At 37.7% G+C, this 19,417-nt stretch overlaps 1 long non-coding RNA gene and 1 other non-coding gene across 2 annotated transcripts in view; one reads left to right on the forward strand and one right to left on the reverse strand.

Moving 5' to 3' along the window:
* The window catches only part of LOC141532785 (uncharacterized), a 67,846-nt gene extending 48,529 nt beyond the window's left edge, over positions 1 to 19,317 (forward strand). Inside the window, exon 3 of the long non-coding RNA XR_012480130.1 lies at positions 18,739 to 19,317. This is a non-coding gene — a long non-coding RNA (uncharacterized LOC141532785). The remainder of the gene's footprint in view (positions 1 to 18,738) is intronic.
* On the reverse strand, positions 13,253 to 13,325 carry Trnaf-gaa (transfer RNA phenylalanine (anticodon GAA)). Its single transcript has one exon. It is a non-coding gene; the product is annotated as a tRNA-Phe (tRNA).
* Positions 19,318 to 19,417: the final 100 nt, after the last annotated feature.

The following is a 19,417-nucleotide window of genomic DNA, read 5'->3' on the forward strand; positions in this document are numbered from 1 at the left end:
AATAGGTAATCTGTAATAGGTCAGCTTTTGGTAAGAGTTTTTTACATTCCGGAGCATTAATCGAACCGCCGTTCGAAGGGCATACGTTGCTGACCGCACGTCTCTTGTTTTCGCCTTTAACAATTTTCCAAGCCACAAATTACCCTCACCACTTAAAAACCCCATTACATTTTCCTCCCGATAGCCCTACCACAAAGGGGAAGGAGGAAAAAAAATCTAAATAAACAAAACTTTTTCCAACACCCAAATGCTTTTATTTCAATCCCTCGGTATGGAAATGAAAGCACCCTGGTCATCAATGTCAATTAGTCGAAAAAGTTTTGCCGCTGGTGATGGGGTAAACAAAAATATGTAATCTATTGCATTATATTTTCCTTAAATTAATATACACTAAGTTGGAATTGTCTGAGAGAAGGAGATTCAGATCGAGATCCAGAGGAATGGGACTGTCAGAAAATTTTCCACCCTCGTCAACTGTCGCGGGATTCTTCATCTCCAAAGACCTTTTGGGGCTGAAAAGAGGAAGGGGTTAAAGCGACGTGGACGTTCGACGACATTTAAAGCTTAAGCAGAAAAGGATAGACTGAATAATGTGACTTGGAATAGGTCCGAAAAAGGTGAAGGTGCTGAAGGTGTTGGTGGGTAGACGTCTAACCAGCCGCCATCTTGTCTCGTCTCTGCTCTATACTCTCAACTCTCGTCTCTACTTATAATTATTGATGTAGCCCGAACTTTATATAAACTGAAAACTCCCCCGTCTTCGCTTGGTGGAAGTGTCCTATAGATCTCAGTGTAGCATCAGAGCCAGCTTCTCCGTCACTACAAGCTAGTATTCCCACCCCATTATAAGTCTCATCCTCCATCATACACCCATTCGTCCTCTTCCTCTTTCTCTTTTCCTCCTACCAAGTCCTCGGCAGCCTCACCAACACCAATTTCCACGCCAGGAGGAAATTGTTGGAGTTTTCAAAGTCTGACGTGCAGGATATTATGAACCGAGCGGGGTCGAGAGGAGCGAATCCAACCAGCAGACTTGGACCAGAAGGCTGAGGGGAAAGAAGAACCTAGCAAAGCACAACCTCGGAAAACTATCCGGCTAGGTCTTATTCTCCTTCTCTTCTAGATTCAACGTATCTAGCTACAATAACGTCCGCCCCCTCTAAAGCCTTGATTCTTTGACTCAAGCTAGCTCTATTCTCATTATTGAGGTCTATCATTTTTCATCAAGTAAGATCAAGTTTATAAATGAGACGAGTTTGTTCGCTTCCAGCTGGAGAATGAGGAGGAGGAGGAGGAGAAGGAGGAGTAGTAACATGTATATGAAGATAGTTGAGTAGAAGTATAAGCTTTCCTCTTGTAAATGAGGTAATATATATACAAAAGCTAATACGGGCAAAAGTTGGCAACTTGGATGAGATCCCTCTTTTCCTCTGGCATTCCCCAACAGCCCACTTTGCTACCAACTTTAGACGTCGCACAAGGATACTTGTAAATATTTAAAATATCATATCCCAACCCAGGGGATCTAATTATCTAGTTTTTAGAGGGTACCTTCTATTTGGTTCTAAAAAAACTTTACAACAGTATTCCCTAACGATCAAAATATTCTAAAATAAATTTTATTTGGATAATTTTCTTAGTTAGTCTGAATTACAAGGACAATAAAATCCAGCATTAACCTTAGCCGTAAATAACCCAAACAATTAAACCTCGGCAATTAAAGATGCACAGAAGATAATAAAACGTAGAGCCAATTAATAGAATGACAATGGTAGTATTTCTCATCCTAAAATGAATTGGAAATCTAGATTAAACTATCTATATCAGTCTTCTGTAAAAGCAAGATCTTCGCGATTCGCGGACGAAAATAGATCCTGCTCTATTCTGTTTGACGAGCACAAACTGCCATCGCTTGAAGTTAAAACAAACTCTCTCCTCTTTGCTCCTCAAAAACGGAATATACATCTCTCTTTAGCATTTCTGGATCGAATGGTTACAATCCAACATTAAACTTCCATCGTCATGTAATAACATCGCATCCAAAAGTTACTATCCAGCGTTTAAATATCTAAAAAGCCCTTTTTCCACAAACTCAATCCACAATCTCATTAGAAATACATTAATATTAAACTTTTATCATCAAAAGCTAATTAACTATCCAGATAAAAAGCATCATTTATTAACAAAATTTCTCTTCCTCCTCCTCGCTTTTCTTAACTTGGTTCCAGAGATTATTCTAATAAGTTGTGTTTAAGTTATATATTTTTTATTCCACAGATCTAGATCCCAAGTTTCCAGCTCCGGAGCAACCAAGCTCAAGAAGTGCTGAGCTAAGACCCACCAAGGGTTGACGAGGTCGAGAAGGTATAGAGCTGCAAATAAGGAGCCGGGAATAAGGGTGGCATCCTCACTCATGAATATTCATTTCTTGCTAGTTTCTTACGGGCCGTAGGCAAACGACTGGCTTGGGGATGAGGGTGAGAAGAAGTGCTGCTTGCTCTGCTGGCATCGGGTGGTTCGAGGCGTCAGGGAAAGAGTATTGGAAAGAGAGACCTTTCTAGGTGTGTGCAGATGTGTTTGTATGAATCCACGCTCGCGCGCGCGCGCGTGTGTGTGTGTGTGTGTGTGTGTGTGTGTGTGTGTGTGTGTAATGAGAGAACTAACCCCCCGAGTTCTTGGAAGGGGCTTTACTTTTAACGGTGGGGGACTCGGATCAATGCCGAGACCACGCCCTCTACGTCTTACATCCTACCCCATCAGTTTTTCCTGAAGTTTTCCACCTCTCCTGTCCCTTATATTCATAAAATATGGATTTAAATTAATAAAACCCGATACTTGGGCGCTTTGAGGCGAGCAGGCCTCAGTTAAAGATTTTCCCGGCTGAGATAGATAACTTAGAGGAGATTTTAATGATGAGGGTTCCTACTGATGTTGGACGGAGCTATTTCTCATTATGTCTCATCAAGATCCAGAATTTCGTCACATTTAACAGGCAACATGTCGAGAGTTCTCTTACTTATGACTTTCATCTTTCAACGTAGCCTCAGGCCAGTCTATCTCTCCGTTGAATAATAATTTGTTTTTTTATTTCAATATTTCAGACTTGTTTCTCTGATTCCAGCCAGGCTAGACGATTGAATTCTATCTTATTGAACATTTGCGTGATTTATTTTTTTATTTCTTTATTTATCAGGAACTCTTCAAGTTGGAAGACTCGGCTGCGGTCAAAGTTGGCCCAAGGAAGTGAAGGTTATTTGTGATTGCCAAGTGAACGGGTCACAACAAGTAAATGGTAACTCGGTCAATCGGTCGAGTATTAATTTGCTCGAATGGTCAATGCCTCGAGTTAGTTGTGTATAAACCTCGAACATTGGTGAGATCAATAGCAAAAGAGCACGTCGACCCTATCATCACCAAGGATACCAAACTAGTCGTTGTCGTAGTGCATCAAGGTCATTCATAGTCTCTTGAGAACTATTGAAATCAATATATCGATTTATATATTCGCATTACGAATTAAAATAACTCTACGCTGTATAAATAATTTTATTTTTTTCTGGGTTATTTATTTTATACCAACATTTTGATATTTAAAAGATGTATTTTTGTGTAAATAAAGAAAATAAATAATAAAACCCACTGAAATTTTCATACAAAAAAACTTTTCTTTGTTACATTTGTTATTTTCGTTAAAAAAACTCATTTTCATTCATATTTTCCGAGTTATTAATTAACCAAAGCGTGTAATTCAACATAAATTAATTGCCTGAGGCATAAAAAGAGCAAAAATTTCGATAAAAAAATTTTTTTCTTTGTTAAATCCATAAAAATAATAAAAAAAAAAAAAAAAACTGCCATTTTTTCATTAAAAAAACAAAGGAATGAATAAATCACGCGTTTTATCGCTTGAATTACATTCATTACGGCTCTTGACAGCAGGAAACACCTTTCATTCTGCATTTCTAACCCCCCGCCACTAGATGGCGTCACTGAACACGCGGAATTTCGGTTATTTAAAGGAGTACAAGTAGTGACGCACTCTTGTGCGTTTGAAAACTCTTATCCCTTTGCCGGGTGGATTTTTTACCGGCAGCGGATTCGCTCTTATGATAACTGACTGCTTAAGACACTCAGTAGCACATTACCTTCAGATGTTTTTACTTACGGGGATCAATAACGTACAGAAGGAATAGCAGGAAGCTTAATCTAAGAAAATATTTTACTGTATTAAATGATAAACTAAGGCTGAATAATAATATTGAATGAGGTAACAATGTACATTCAAAAAGGGGGATTCAAAAGCCCTTGTGAGCGTAATTAATATTTATCTTGGCCAGACCGAGGTACCTCTTCCCCTTGAAGATATTTTGTAGCAAAATCCCTCCTTGTAAAATGTAATATCTGAGGAAACGGCCGGGTCCTTTATCTTGGGCGCTCCTTGGTAACGAGGAAACTAGTGGTGTCTAAAAACGCGTACCAGAGGAGCGGAGAAAGGATACTGAAGGGCTGAGGAAAATCCTCGAGGAAGAGGAAGATAAGATGCATAATGATAATCATAAGCAAGGACCAAACTGGAAGGTAGAAGGTGGAAGGTGGAAGGTGGAATGTCTCGAGAAGCTAGATGATAAAGGGGCTGGTTTAAAGCTTTTCAAGTATAACTTGGGCCGGGTAGGATCGGTCTCTTTCTATTCACCCCTTAAGCGATGCTCGGGAAAACCGAGAGAAAGAGAGAGCCCTAACCCTATTTTCCCGGGTTTTGCTTGCTCTCTTATAAGGGGCGGCGTCAAGACGCTAGGGGGCCACCAATCCACGACGAACCTCAGGACCTCAACGTGCTCGGATTCGTCGGCGAGGTTTCTTAAACCCTTACCTCGGCGCCAACAGGAAAAATAACGGAAAAATAAAACCCGGGGAGAAATACTGGCAAGCTATTGGCTCGTGTAGAGCTTCCTCTTCCTGAACCGAGCTACTTTTCTTACTTTCACAGACACGGAGCTGCTTATATCAACGGATACTGACTTTAAGGGGCCAATGGGCGCGTTATTCAAGAAAATCGATAAGGACCGCGTTGTCTCAGGATACGCTGGGTCAAAGGACTTTATTAGCCCCAAGCGATGGGATTTTATTTTTAACCTTCAAGTGGAAAATGCTTTTTGGTATAGACACAAGTAACGAGTGATTAGTCTATTGATGTAAGAAAATCCAATGAGCTCGATTAAGATCGAGACGGATATCATGGTTTATTTTTGGAGTTTCATTATACTTTAGATTTTATGACGGCTGGTAAATTTATTTTAATAGAGATATTTAAGACGATGGAACTATTTTTGGAGTTTATGATTTTTTTTATAGAGTGTAATGCTCTTTAATTAAGATTTAATCTATATCTGCTGTGAAATTTATTGCATTGGAGGAAAAAAATCATTAATTTATTTAATTTAATAAGATAATTATAGAAAACCTTAATAATCACTCCAAAAAATTTTTATATTTAAAAATTTCTAGATACTGCCTAAAATTCGAAATCCAATAATTGATACTATCCCGTCAGCAATTGGGACATACCAATAATTTCTTCGAAATAATATTAGAAATTAGAGCCTAAAACTCAAATTCCAATAATTGGTACTACCCCGTCAGTAATTGGGACATCTTCAAAATAATGGCGTTTTTTCTGCATATAGATGAAATTTTCTACTAAAAAAATCATTAACTACAGTATTGTGATACTAATTCACACCAAAAGCTAATAATATCATCTAATTTCAGAAAAAAAAAAAAAAACCCTGAAAACAAAGCTCATTCCTTCTCCAGTGTTCTTCCGCCAAAAAACTAGGAAAACGAAGCCATTACTTCTAAATTCACATAATTAGAGTGCAGTACTAGAAACGACAAAGGGTGCGGAGGAAGTGGGTGGTGTGAAAACGGGCGGATTTAGCAGTCTCTAAATCGTCAACAAAGCCAACACCCCTTGCTCATTTCCTCAAGCTCGAGCAGTAGCAGCTCGAGCTTCACCCCTGGCCCCTTTCTCTATGACGAAGCTCATCATCATCCAGGATTTCTCCTCGAAGTTCCAAAACCGCGTTCACGTGTCTCTTAACATTAATAATGCGAGTGTAGGAAAGAGACGTCTCCTGAGGCTGCTAACAGCGGTCTGAAGCTTTCCTCCGCTGAACTGTATAGAATACATATATAACTTAGACTTGGAAGTAACTTTCTTGAGAGCTGAGATGGAAATTGACGTTAATGTATCACGAAAGGGTCTCTCGTGCCTCTCCTTCACACTGCATCCTGCAGATTCTGGATTCAAGACTGTAGACTGCAGTCTTGTGTGAGCTTTATTCAACTCCTTCGACGTATTCCGTCGTTTACCTTCCCTCTGAGTTCCTTTGCTCGGGAGGTCTTATAGTGCAAGATGTAACCACCCGCGATTACCATTCGAAAGAACCCCAATCCAGCATCCAACAGCTACCATCTGCAGTTCCGCTTCTGTGGTACATTTTGCCGATTCTATACCTTCTACACGTCTACGTCTAAGCTATATTCCTTCTAATACGTAATTTTGTGCCCTACGATAATTAGACGGCTTTGAACTGTCTACATGCTGACGGGTCTGCATCTGACTTGCTGATTAAATAGTTCTGTGTTAAGGGATTCAATTATTAAAATTATCTACTTTGCATACATGGATTATTCTGTTTAATTATAATTAACACCCATCACATACCACATCAACGTTTTTATGTCCTACATCCACTAACTAGTCTTTATTTTCCTTTTTTTTTCTATTTTAATCGACATTTTCATTCAAAATATCATTCAAGATCTTTCATATGGCCATATACAATCAAAACAATTCATACAAGAGAAGTTTCTTCGGAATTATAGCAAAGAGAAAAGAAAAAAACAGTCAATTCATCGATTAAAAGAAATCCGTCGGCAGTCAATCGGAACAAAGTGGATTTACATTAACTTTGACTGGTTATTTATAATCATCAACCTCAGAAAAAGGTACTAGATACTCCGTAATAACTACAGAAAAAAACCCCGCGCTGTAGATTAAGTACAAAAAAAATTTTCTTTGTTAGATAATTTCAAGGTCACGAATTTCGATCGATTTTTGAAAAAAAGTATCGAATTTATTGGAATAAGAGCTTTTTTTATAAACGGAGGTTGCAAATTAACATTTCTAGACCCTTGTATACTTTAGTTATACATATAAAGAGGTATCTCGTTTCGTTTTGAAATCAAACTCGAGAATTTTCCCCCAAACTGGACCTCTTATTCACCCGACTCGGTTATACTCGAAAGTCGAGAGGCTACCGGGGTGGCTTTCTCGTCCGCCTTTACTTTATATTTCGTCTCTCGAGCGGTGGGAAATTTCTCCGTGCTGGACACTCGTTTACCTACGGGTAATTGCATAAAATTATTCTCTTACTTCAAGTTTAACTTGCTTTTTTTGTCATTCCAGAGTATTTATTCTCAGCATTACTTTGAAGTCCGTCATTTTTAAATATTAATACTCCCTTGAATTTATAATTATTTGCATAAAAATATTACTTTGAACTCTAAACTACTGAATGTGGGGAGTATACTTGATATTGTGAGAAAATAATTCAAAATATTTTCCCAGCAGATGTTATTTAAAAAAAGCTGTTTGAAACATCCGTAAAAATTAAGAAAGGAAACCAGAAATACGTATAGTTATCTAAAGGACATGTTGCGATCTAGATTTCTGTGTGATTCTTTTCTGGTTTCCGTGTCTTATTGACCCTCCAACAGGTTCCTCAAGTTTGACCGCTGGTCAGTGCAATAGTTGTACTTTCCTCTGAAAGTATCTAAGAAATCAAGTTTATTAGTAAGCTAAACCTGTTTTAGATTTTTTATTTTCGAAACATCGACCCTTTAACAATTAAAACATTATTTCTGTCAATTCAAACTAGATACTAATTCTTTCAACATGTTTCTCGACTAAGGGTCTAAAAATAATTTTTTCGTTACATTTTTAAACCCGTCTACCACCCACTTTGCTAATACTTTGAAATTTGATGGATTTTTTATAAAATAACTAATTTTTTCGTAATAAACGGCTAAAAAAAACAATAATTACAGTTTTTTTAGTAGAAAATATGAAGAATTCTGCACTTGGAGCTTTAGACTGAAGATAAATATTTAAAATATTTATTATGTAACCTGATATATTGATATATGATACGAAAAAAAATTTTTTTTAATGAAATAATTTTATTTCTTAAAGAGAAACTTTGAATTCAAATATTAGTAAGACCGTACAGTCAAAAACAGAAGACTGTGAGTGTGTCTGTGAGCTGACCCGGGTATAAGCGAAACATGAACGATAAATAATGATAATAACTTGTAATAATAAATGATAAGACATTTAGTATCTCCAGAGAAGTTCCTTAATAAAACAGATCTTATATAGAAGACGCCATTTTGAATAATATGGACCAATCGGAGCCGGCGAGGTGAGGCATCTTTAAGGGAGAGATGGGGGTGGTAAGCAGTACGCCCGGGAGCTTGTTCCAACACAAACTACCCTTATATTACAGTGAGCGCGAAAGCTTTCCTTGTCTCCGCGTACTGCTTGCTCTACTCACCCCTGTTAACTAGAAGGATGATTCTCGAGCTTCTTTGCTTCCAGCTTCCTTCACCCCTCTTGTCACCCGGCGTAACCACCCCGTAGCTCCGAAACCCAACGCCTGGGGAAGATTGTCCAAGAGAGAAATACGTGCCGAGTCGGAGAGAGAACTTACGCTAAAACATTTTCCATTAGCGTGTGCTACTCCTCGAGGTTCGATCCCAGAAGGTAAATCGACCTCGTCCCATCCTCGGCAAATATTACAAGGCGTTTCAAGGATTCAGAACTTATTATTTATTTACTTTTAATTCAATTGGTCTCATCTAATAATACGTTCACTTTTTAAGGGGTTATTATCATTTTAAGACTCTATGTCTGGGTATAATTAGTTTTCTTACCACTTTAGGTTACTTAATAACTCAGAAATTAAATTCAAATCATCTCAAAAAGGCAGAAACTTGGTAAAAAATTTTCTACGGCCAATTTATGATCATTTTATGCCTTAAAAAAATTTTTTTACTTATATTTACAATTAATACCTTTAAAAGTAATCCTAAGCTAACCCTCAGCGCCCCATAATAGGTACACTGGCATCCAGAAGCTCAATATATTTAGAAAAAAAATTTTTTTGTAATTTTTTTTCTCCAAATTTAGATTTTTCAGTCACTATTTGTTATTTTCTCCATTATTATCATTTAATAAGTAATTTTAAACCTTCCAAAATTGTATTTTAATAAATTGAATCTTAAATAATATAAAAAAAAAAAAAAGTTTTCTTTGTTAGATTTCAAAATTTGGGACTTTTTTGGGTCAAAACTGAACTTTTTGGTCGCTATCAATTATTTTGATAATTTTTGTAGACTAAAGACGTTATAAAATAATTTTCTGATTGAAAAATTCCAAAATAATCGCATAAAAAAAAGTTTTCTTTGTTAGGTATTGAAAAAATGAAGTTTTTGTACTAAAATCTAACTTTTAACAGTACAAATTGCAATTATAATGATTAAAATTATTGAATAGATCAATTTTAAGTATATTAAAAAGACTCTACGGGCATTAGCATTCGCTATAATTTCGTAAAAAAAAATATTTGCGGGTCTGAATGCATAAAAATCCAGTTCAACATCTTTAATATTGATTAAGAAGTCGCTATTCAAGGTTCCATGATTAAAATATGTGCAGCAAAAAGCTGTGAGAGTTTTAAAATTCATTATCAACTTAGAAAAAGTATATTCTTCAATAGTCTGAAAACAAATCTCACTTTAATTACAATAATCCGTGAGTTTGCAAGTTTGACGAAATTCTATCACAACTCCGGAGTCCTTTCCCTCTCCAAACTCTCGGAAACCTCAAAATAAAACCCTGGAGAAGCACCAGCAGCAGCATCAAGATCGTCTCGAAAATAACGACAAGCTTGAGCTCATGAAAGCTGAGATAATAATCCTCTTGGTGTTTCCTAATTAATTTAATTCGACGCGACGTAGTGAGCGCGAGAGTTTGCGTCTTGAGCGACTCCACCCTCTAGCCCGGGTTGCGAATATACATAAACCAAAAGGAAGCTTACCAAAAGGAAGACGATCCAACAAACGGGGGTGGAATAAATTTAAGGGAGAGAGAGAGAGAGAGAGAGAGAGAGAGAGAGAGAGAGAGGGTGGACTGATGTCTCGAAGGTTGCTTGGAGGCACAAGACTCCCTTTTCCTATCTATTTGATTCTCCAAGCGCCCAACCACCCACGCACCCACGCACCCACACACCCACACACCCACCCCAACCCAGCCTTTGGAGCAGCCATTTTCTCGGAAATCCCTCGCGTCTTCAAGACTAGATTCTTCGGCAGACGGTGGGAGGCGGAATGAGGATGAGAGCAGTGTCTTAAGTCTCTGCAGAGCGGTTGTACGCTTGACAAGCAACGTTAATGTATGTATGAGATCTCCAAGAAAGAGAAATTCTGGTTCTAGCTCAAGATTCTGCTGGAGAATCAAGAATGGGTTGCTGGAAGAGAATAGAAGCATTCTCCAACCCTTACAACTAAGGATTCATCTGGTAGCTTTGGTGGAGGGTCGCGACTCCACATGAACGTGCAAAATTCATCTTATGTGTATCATCACGACTAGACTACTCCACCCGTACGATGAACAATGTACAAAAAGACAGTTCTGGATGGTGGATCCTAGATCTGGGTGCTGGATGCTGGATGCTGATGCTCTGATTGTGCAGAGCTGATGTGACAAGACGCTGAAAGCTTACAGCTGCTCAACCACTAACTAATCAACAGTCTTGACACCTTTCCATCTATTGTTGGCTCCACCCCGCGGGATAAAAAATCCCGGCGTTAAAGTCTCTGGCGAATGGTTGGAAAAGTTCTGACAACCATTATTCCACAACAAAAGAGACGATAAGAAGGAAGGTAGGTTGACATTGTCAGGGATAGAATTTTCTGGAGCAGCAAAGGCTGTCAAACGTCTCCTCCCCCAGATTGCAAGTACACGTCTTAGCGTATTCCTTTGACAATTTCGATCTAAGAGACGCGGGTCGGATGGTGATTCAATTTAGATAATTAACGATATAGAAGGTGAAGTTACAAGGAAAGCAGACTTTAAGATGGAGAAAGAGCCTTCAAGATCCGAAACATCTCTAGTTTAGTGTTTCTGAGACGTCGAAAGAGATGCTTCCTCCTCTTCTAACCAAGGAACCTCATTCTTTTTGGCGTATCTTTCTCCGAGGCAATCTCTGAAATACGTTTCGTAGTTTCTGAGACGTTAATACCCTAATGGGAATTAACGAGGAGAGCTAGAAAAGGAAGAGGAAGAATTGAAGCTGGAAGAGAGGGTGAGGAAGAGGAGGAGCGCTCACGTGGAAAGAGCCAAGTCGATTTGTTTTATCTCAGCGCTGGGGATATGAGATTGCAGATGAAATTGAAGGCTTTTGAGAAGGATTCGAGGCAGAGACCCGAAGGAGAGACGGATAAAGAGGAGGGTAGGTGGTAGGAGAATTTCAAACATCTCGCGATTCTCGACGCCACATTGAGGTAACTTGATGGAGAAATTGAATTTAATCTCGAGATGAATATCGAATCGAACAAACTCGCCGAACTAAAATCTGTCGACTGGTTATAGACGCCGTTGGTTCCAATGGGGAAGAAAGGAGGGCTGAGGTACTCTGCGATAGTTACTCACCAACTTACCCGTGACTTCCTGGGTTGGTTAACATGCCGAGATCTGTAAGCTGGTTGGTGATAAACATTTTAGGCATGTCAGCCGCAAATATCAGGTAATTTAAAATCATCACCATCATCATAAATCCATGGACATATCAGTCCATATTAGAAAATTTATTAACGGCAAATTCTAATTACTTTCAAAACAAAAAATCCCCTTGGAACAATCACAATAACACAACACGTGATCATTCGCTAAAACAAAGAAGCACATTGTACCCATTAGGATGCATTATGTAAACACTTAACCGGGATTCTTGACAAATGCACGGCGAGCACTACAGACACACTCCTTTGTGAGTAAGTTTCTGACAAGATGGAAATGCTTAACAACTTAATTGTACACTGCTCTTTGTAGACTTTCGACCACTTAATACACACTGGGATGCTACAAGCCCCTCCTAACCCTCTCCCAACCCCCTTCTATCCTCCCCTTTGTCCTAGCTGGACACCAAGTCCACGTGGTCCAGGCAACAATGCGTATTGTTACTCCACGGTCAAGGCCTCGCTTCCTGACCACGTGGCGCCCAATCCTTTGTTTTTTTTTTCTCTTGATTACCATACGCTATGCTAATCTAATTAGCAGCCCTTTGTCTTTTCTGCTTCCGAGCCCTACCAGGTATTCACCAATCGAAAATAGGAAGTAGGCAATTGCGTAACTTCAAACTTCCGCGTATAACACTGACCTGCTGGTTGTTCGCCTGCCGGACAGCTTGACCATTTGATTCCGAGATCCTTCATCGGACAGGTTATCTTGACCCGTTCTGTGGGAATTTTCGGAGGTTCTGCGAATGTCGTTCGATAGGTTTGTTGCCGGTAGAGTCTCACGAGTACCGGATCAATATCGATGGGGGAACTTGTACTCAACTTACAGGTTTTTCTCATTTCTTACTTGGGGTTTTCTTCGAATTTTTTCGGATCGACACTCAGTTGTGAGCAGACTTTTGATTCAGTATCGTTATTAGTGCGAATTTAAATTATTGAGTCTTTTATAAACCGTGAAAAATAATCAGAGTGAATATCGAAGTTAATCCGGAAAACTTCCGAGTTCGGAGTGATTAAATTAATATAAATTTTAATTAGCTGAAACGAGTTTCAAATCCCGAATTACCAACAAATACTTCGACTAATTTATTTCAAGTCTAACTTTGTTAATATTAATTAGATGTTTACTTTTTCGAAAATTTTTAATTAAATTTAAATTAAATTCGACGAAATATTTTAAGAATCTATCAAAAATATATTTTTTTACATAAATTCATCACTTATAGAAGAATTAGATTAAAAACTTGCCTTCTTTACACTTATTTTATAAAGTCACCTTTTCATTTTATTAAGTTTTGAAATTTTTTTTCGGAAAAATCGCAAAATGATTAAAAAAAATTAATAAACTATATTTATTTAATAAAACGAAAAAAAAAAAAAAAAAAAATTTTGCCGAAACCCGGGATTGAACCGGGGACATTTAGATCTTCAGTCTAACGCTCTCCCAACTGAGCTATTTCGGCGCCATTAAAAACTACGTTCTGTAGTGATCAATTTCTTTGTTGACATCAACATGAAGGAAATGCATAAAAAAAAAAATTTTTTTTTGTTAGTTATGCGTTAATCTTTAGTTTTCTTTATTAATTACCGGTTCAGAGCATGATTTGTAATGTAATTTGAAAGGAAAAAATCAAACGGAACCTGAAAATGCATTTAGAAAAAAGTTTTCTTTGTTAGATAATTTCAAGGTCATCGATTTTTTCGTAAAATATTGAATTTTGAGGTTTATCTCTGTTTATTACACCAAAATAAGTTGAAAAAAATTTATTTAAATTTCTAAGAAGTAAAAATGACTCGTATATAAGTCAAAAACATTCGAATTTACCCTCTGACTTATCAGTTAAAAAATAAAATTGAAAAAACTTCTTTGAAAACACGGGAGATATTAATTTTCGTATTAATCAATCAAAAGATCCTCCAAGTACGTAAAATTCGCTGAGAAAAAAAGTTTTTCCATTACAATTCCTCGCTCAACAATTAACCGTGTGAAATATATTACCAAAAGTCGTAAAAACAAAGCGAGCTTAATTTCGGGACATATAAAATTTAGTTAAAATAAAAGAGAGAGATCAAGTTAGTGGTTGTGCTTCAGGCGTGCTTGGCAAGCTTTTAATTGTTTCGCGCTTACCTCGAGAACACCAGACCAGAGCGTCATTCTGACTACCCTCACAGACACCCTCACAGCCACCATTCTCCAGTCGATGTACCGGGAGGGTGAAGGTTATAAATACGCCGAGTGTTTAAAAACCGCTCAAAGCAGTATGTTCCAGTGTCTTTATACACCCACATTTCCTCATTTCCCTCTTTATCCTCTCATTCCTCAATTGTTCCTTATAACGACCCTGTATTTTAATCGCCCGGTTGAAAGACGACCGATTTATCCAAAAAAAAAAAAAAAAAAAAAAAAAACCTCCTAATAGCTCAACACTTTTCCTGCCTCTGATCTAAATCAAAAAAAGTCTTAAATTTTGGGCCATCGAAGGTTGGACAGTTCAGATCGCAACTTTGGATTTATGCGTTGCGCGTTTCTACCAGGCACCCAACCGAGTTTTAGAGGCTCGGTAACTACTCAGATATATGGAAATTCGGCAGCCGGTGTTCCCCAAAAGTGGGAGGGTGGGTGGCGAAAGTAAAACGTCGCAATACCCAAGTAAAATGAGGAGAAGAGAGCTGGAGCTAGGCGAATAAGGAAATAGTGGATGCACGGGCGAGCAAGTAATATAAATTCAAATCAGACCCTGTTTTCACACACAACAAACTTTGGAGGAACTACACCAGTGGTGGCTGCTCTCTAGTAGGTACTAACTCACTCCAAAACTCAAACCATCCTTTTCCCAGCGTCTAACCTCCGTGTCCTTACCCCGGGCAACTAGGAACTAGGTACCAAGACCTTACTAACGTCTTAATGAAGATATGTGATAGAAACCTGGGTCTCTGCACCGACCAATTTAGCCCTGGTACCACCCAGAAAAGTAAATTACCTTTATCAAATTACGTAAAACTTGGCTAGTATCCTAGTTGGAATTTTCCTAACTTATGACTCCTTACAAGACGCATTAGTTACATAATTACAAGGAATCTCTAGGGTTCCATTGTATGAGACTTGTATCTTGACTTTGAAGTCAAAGCGATAGCTTGTTACGCAAACGACAAGCGTGTTAATATGTAAAAGGAATAGTGAAACGTTACAGCTTATCGATAAGGATAAGACACTTAGGTTGTCATCGAAATGGCCTCCGTTAATGCCCTCTTAATATTAAGGTATCTTATACGACATCCTTTGGGCTCGATTTTACTTCCTGGATGCTTCTTCAGCCATTGTAATATCCACTTTACAACCTTGCCATTAATGGGTAAATTTATTTCAGCCTTGGGACATTCCAGGTGCATTTAAGGGGGGATGAAAAACAGGGAGGATAGTAAACCTTGCAGTTAGAACTTATAATTATTTATCGAGTCTAGTCTTGTTTTACAGAAAAGGAACGAGAAAATCTCAAATTCCATCAGCGGCAAAGTTTATAGAGGGCTAGTATAGCCTTTCCCCACATTTCCTGAGTTTGAACTCAAGGTGGGACATCCTCTCCTCAGATGTGAGCCTTTTAGGGGTGGCGGAGAGTCTAAGGTAGATAATATTATTTCTCCGGTTCTCTGGTTCCGTCCTGACGGTATCTTTCTGTGGATTATGTGTTGGTGTGTATAGCAGCCCTCTAACTCGGCACCCACATGGATGCCTTGACTAGTATAGAGCATGTTCTAAGGTTCACTCGTAGAAAGGCGTACTCGCTCGCGCCATTTTGTGAATGTTAAATCATTTATTGATCCAAGAAGGTGCTGCGCCGGTTTCCTACACAACTCACCCCTACACGTCGTATCTCTCTTATCTCCCATCCCACCCCCCGGGTGCTAGAGCCTCATCGCGGAGCGTTTCTCTTCGGTGCTTTCCATTGCCTCCCGCGAGACCCCAAACTCTCCACACTCGACTGCTAGACTCAACTTCTCTGACTTGTCTAGTTCTCCCCACATAAGCCCGAACCTCAGCTCCGAGGGTGGTGCGCCAGCCTCCATCGTTTCTTCCTTTTCCATGACCCAGGAAACGGAGAGACGTCTGAAAGCGGCTCCAACAGAACCTTATTCCAACCGACACACGAATTTATATACTCACCCTTACCAGCATCCCTACATTTGGATGCTAAGTTCGAGACCTCGGCTGGGGTTCTATCCAAGCCGCTACACACCAGTCTCAGACTCTTCCTCCAAATTATCCAGAAGGTTACTGCGAGCCTGCTGGATTTATGCTTTCAAGGAGGCACTTTAACCCTCAAGGTTCAAAACAGCCTTCGCATTAGGGAAGAACACCAAGACTTTCTGCTCTTGGTTCCAGTCCAAGAAATCCTCCGTCCTGGAATGGGAAAATCGGCCTTCGAACCATAAATAACAGTAATTTATGCTTTGCAAAGTGAAAACTAGAGATTACTTTGGGAGTTCCGGCAAACGATAGAGCTTTCCTGGTTTTGTTCTTGTATCTGTAGGCTTGCTTAAAGCCTAAAGATCAAAGCTGCTTCGTTTATCATCAAGTTACTGTTCTGATTGTGGATTTCAGATTAGATATATAGAAAGACAAATTAAATATGAGAAAAGCCAAGTATGGATGGATTAATTTTTTTATATCAAATTTATAAATAATATTGGAGAAAATGAGATTGTTTGCAACCTATTGAAATGAAACAGCTCATTCGTAAACGAGTGCGCTGATCCCATTACGAGGACGTTCTACCTAATCCAAGCTCGGCCAGCCCAGTCCGTTAATAGCGTCCTAATCGAGTTCCACTGCTACGGCTACATGTGTCCCCGTCCCGATTTGAAGGATAGGTAAAACAAAAAGAGAATAACGCTCTGGCAGCAAAGCCTCTAAAAGTCATTACCTCATTAGCGAATCAACGTTCTCGAAATGGAAAAATAAAAGAAGAGCACGGGATAATTTAATCGGAAAGATACTTTTTTAAAGCTTGCGCAATCCCGGATAAAAATACAACATTCTCAGCCTCAGCGCAGAATCATAAAAATCCGTTCTTACGGTGTAATGGGGTGCGTTACGCATGAGGGTTCAAGCTTCGGATCTTGTTAGTCAGTACAGAAAAATTTGTGCTGGAAGAAATCACAGTTTGCGTGATTGGTGTTTTCAGTGGAAATTATCAAAAGTATTTTGAGGTTTTAATTAATATTTTTAAAAGATTATTCAGGTGGTAATTTTAATAAATTTATGAGTTATGAGTTAAGTTTGCTGGAGTATAATTTGATAGTAAACTATTCTCAGTATTCACTACTACTATAACTCAGAATTCACAGAATCTTAGTGGTCGTTACTTGGACACGAAATCTCGGTGTCCCTCTACTATCTCTGGTATGCACAGACGTTCTTCACTATCACGTTCTCAGCGCTGATTCAACCCCATTGTGTATTTATAGGCATGTTATTAATAAATTTTTATTTTAATAAAAATCCAATTTATTTAATTACAAAAAAAAAAATTTGTTCAATTTTTGACAATGAAAAAAAATAAAAACAAATTTTTTTTTTTAATTCTAAATTAAATCCTAATTTTTAAAAAAAAAAAAAAAAAAACTCTCTGGTTTAATTAACCACAAGAATAAACCATCGACCTCAAAAGTTGCCACAAACTTGATCCTACAAAAAAAAAAAAAAAAAAAAAAAAAAAAAAGCTAGGAGCTTTCTAACATCCCGCCGTCGGATATGGCCGTAAAGTAAAGATGAGAATGCAGGGTTTCAATTTCAAAGTTTTGAGACTCTGAAGGGTGAGCGCCATACTTTGTAGGCCCCACCCCAATCTCAGAGGCCGCCTCTTCGTCGAAGCGCCTCGAGGGTTGAGAATGATATAGGGGTGGCGGCCGCCATTTTGAATTAGTCGTGCTTAGAGTTACTAAGGGGGTTAAATTTTTATGAGAGTCCGAAGCAGCACATTTACAAATTCCTTCCACTCCGAGCCGTCGTAAATACCGGGTGGTTTTCCGCTTCTATTTATTTACCATTATTATCATCATTATTGTTACTATTTATTAGCATGTTGATAATAAATAATTTATCAGTTGGATTGAATCGAATTGAATTACCTTGTTTTTTCAGATATTCACCGGCTGTCATTTAACAATTAAAATTAAGTGGAAAACGCGAGTGGTGATGCGAGGTGAATGCACCATACAGGGATGTCTGAAATAACGAGCGCATAGTCATGAATTTCAAAACAGCACAACTGTCATATTGCAGACGAAATTCAGTCTGGAAAATCCATTAAATTTGTTTAACTTTCTATGGATGCTGTTTAATTCATTTCTATCAAAATCTCGATTAATTATCCTGTTTATTGATTAATTAATTTTATTATTTAATATTTTTAATATTTCAGCGTTTATTTATTTCATTTTCTAACTATCGATCATACTTTTCACTTATTAATTAGAAATTATAACGCAAGTTTGGATTCTAAACACGGGTGATTAATTTCCGAGCGAACGATTTTTGGAGTGGGGTGGATAATTGACCGCTGGGGGCCACTCCATCGGTAATTTTAATCTCAAGGTAAATTTGTTTACCGAACTAAATTGATTGAAAGTATTCGTAAATAGATTTTCAGGATTTTTGTCAGTAAAAAAAATTATTTACTAATTTTTACACTCTTGTTTTTCACCTCAGAAGGTCAATTTGTATCCCCGATTGCTTAAAAACTTTTTTTCATTGATTATAATCATAAATAATAGTTTTTTTTTCACGAAAAATCTCAAAAAATGCGTGACCTTGAAATGCCTAACAAAGAAAACTTTTTTTCTAATTGACCTAGGGCAGTGGATTTTTTTTTACAGATTCTTGGATGTCTCTGCCACTTTCTCATGTAGATATTGATGGTAAAAGATGCAATATTCCAATATGGCTCATGGATTTTCGAAATGTTCCATAAATATGTCGAATGAACTTAATACTTGGCTATAAATAAGCGATAAATTGAACAGATTTATGGCGTAGTTAAATATCCAGAGGTAAAATAAAAATTTGTGTTGTAAAAAAATGTGCAATTTATAGTTTTTTTTTTTATGAAATGTAATAAAAAAATATAAATAAAGAAATTTATATTAAAAAAAGTGTAATTTTTTGGACGGAGTAAAACATTTTTGATTTTAAAGAGTCAAAGGAAAGCTTCCGTTCTTGGATCGATTGACGTATCAGTGTCCGAGTGGATTAGCTTGTAATTGGTAACAATTGGTTCATTAATCTGTATACATGGTACATTGTCCGTAATCATTAACCCTTAATCGTTGAAGTGTATCATCTAAGATGGAAAATTAATAAAATTTTAATTTAAAATTATTGCTTAATTAATTTTGTTAAATTTTATTAGTTTAAAATTAATTTAATTAATTAAAAACTCAAACACAATGATAGAAATTTCACTAGACAAAATATAGTCACTGTACTCGAATTGATTTGTAATTATACTGCGGTAATGTAACAATTGTAGACGAAATCCCACAAAATTAACGGATA

The sequence above is a fragment of the Cotesia typhae genome, unplaced genomic scaffold (genome assembly GCF_013202065.1).
Source record: "Cotesia typhae breed Kobodo isofemale line unplaced genomic scaffold, CoteBio_Ctyphae contig_69, whole genome shotgun sequence".
NCBI classification, from domain to species: Eukaryota; Metazoa; Arthropoda; class Insecta; order Hymenoptera; family Braconidae; genus Cotesia; species Cotesia typhae.